We start from the raw sequence: 2221 nt of genomic DNA, 5'->3' as shown, positions 1-2221 counted from the left end.
GGGGGCCCCCCCCCCCCACAGGGAAAAACTCCCCAAAAAAAAAAAAAAAAAAAAAAAAAAAACTCAGAATAGGATAATCGTCTTTTTTGTTTGTTTATTTGCTTGCATTCTTACTTAATACCCTAATTCAGCAGTTCTTAAACCAATATCAGATTCAGTTGCAGGTACTGTTACACCACCATCTGCTAGGGACCAGCAGATGGCATAATGGTTACGTTGCTGGACGGCCCTGTAGTCGACCATGGTTTGAGTCCTGGACCCTGTGGCTTAAACTCATGCAAGGAGCATGTACACGTGTGCCCAAAATCTCAAGAGGAGAATGGAAGAGAAGAGATTGTGACATGGCCATTTCCTGGGGTGTGTGGGGGGGTTAACTTTCTCTCTCTCTCTCTCTCTCTCTCTCTCTCTCTTTCTCTCTCTGGTGAGTGCATGTGCCCTAAAGCAAAAACTCTCTAAAAAAACCCCAAAACAAAAAAACAGCATCTGCTAGATCCTGAATCTAGAGTGTCTGATATGGGAGGTTTAAGTAGGACCTGAGAGTTCACACTTCTATATTCTCAGGCGAGCCGAGGCTATTGCTTCAAGGACCATCCTTTCCAAAGCCCCTGCTTCATTGTTTGCTTGTTTTAATTGTTGAATTAAGATTAGATGTGTATGTAGCAAGCAATAAGTGGTTCCTGGTTTTCTTAAATGCCTCTTCTGATTGACATTTTAGGACCAGGTGTTTGATGATCAAATTCTAAATTTCAACTCTAAACTCGAAGTATGCTCTCACACATAATTGTCGTTTGGCTTAATTTAGAACAAGTCATACTCAGATAAATTAGGTTACGAACCATAATCTCTCTCAATGTAAAGTCTGTGCTCTTTTCACACAACCATATGCTTATTTTTTTAGAAACAGAATAATACCATTATTATCAATAAAATGTTAACATTTTGCAATAAATACACTTAATGAAAAAATAAGTTAAATTTTCAGAGACTTGCTTGAAAACTAATAAATTTGTATTACTATTATGTATCTAAATATAAGATCATTAAAAATTCCTCAGAGTATCAAAATTATTTAGCTAAATTATTTGAGATTACTAAAATAAAACATAAAGCAAAATTCAGTTTCTGTTTTAAGAATCATTTATTTGACTTTATTTTATATATACATACAAATATAGCTAATATTTACGTGTGTGTGTGTGTGTGTGTGTATATATATATATATATATATATATATATTTAAAATTTGCCATAGGGCACACATCTGAGGGAGAGAGAAAGTGGTCTGGGATTGAATCATAGTCAGCCATGTCGGAGGAGTCCAGTGTCCTAACCACCATGCCACCTGCTGGCCCCAAAAGAAATCAAGAGTAAGAATCACTCACAAAAGTTGATGTGTGTGTGTGTGTGTGTGTGTGTGTGTATAAAGTTCATGCCAAATGTAGATAAAGGAAAAACTGTGCATGAATTTCAATTTCTTTTTTGCACTTAAATGAACTCCCACTTCAGTTCCATTTTTCCATACACTTTTTGAAATCCTACAGATATTCATATCTAGGCACACATCCATAAATATATAAACTCAACTAAATCTCATAACCAACTATATGGTGTAGGTACTATTATAATAATTAGCTTCATTTTATAGATGAAGAAACAAAACACAGTGAAATAATGTGATTGTGTATGGTTATTTAGTAGAGATACGGCCAGGTTTAAAACCAGTGGGGAGACTTCAGCATCCATACACATCAACTCCATGTTTGTGGCAACATAAAGGAGACCAGTGGTTCCAGAACAGAGTGAATAAATACAAACAATATCATTATAGGAAGAGATGAAAACAGGCCATGGATGGCTAGGTCTTGGATGATTTTGGAAACCATTATTTGCTATTTGGCTTTAAATCTAAAGAGAAATTACTCCTGTAATGGATAATGAGTAGAAGATAAGACCTAACATATTTAAACACTCATTTGCAATGCTGTTTGACGAAAGGATGCAATTCCCACCTAAGTAACTGATGAGAACTTTCTGAATTAAACTATTTGCAATGATTAAACTTTTAACAAGGCTGAGATGATCAGCTTTGTAGGGAGACACAATGGAAATGTAGAAAGTAAGGCTTATAGAGCTTTACTATTACTGACCTGAACATTCGCCCACAAATAATCACTATTTAGAGGACTCCTCTTATTCTTGTCATTGGTAGATTTCACTCTTT

Source organism: Tupaia chinensis, unplaced genomic scaffold (assembly GCF_000334495.1).
Source record: "Tupaia chinensis unplaced genomic scaffold, TupChi_1.0 Scaffold000037_22, whole genome shotgun sequence".
In the NCBI taxonomy this organism is placed as follows: Eukaryota; Metazoa; Chordata; class Mammalia; order Scandentia; family Tupaiidae; genus Tupaia; species Tupaia belangeri.
Note: the sequence above shows the minus strand (reverse complement) of the source record.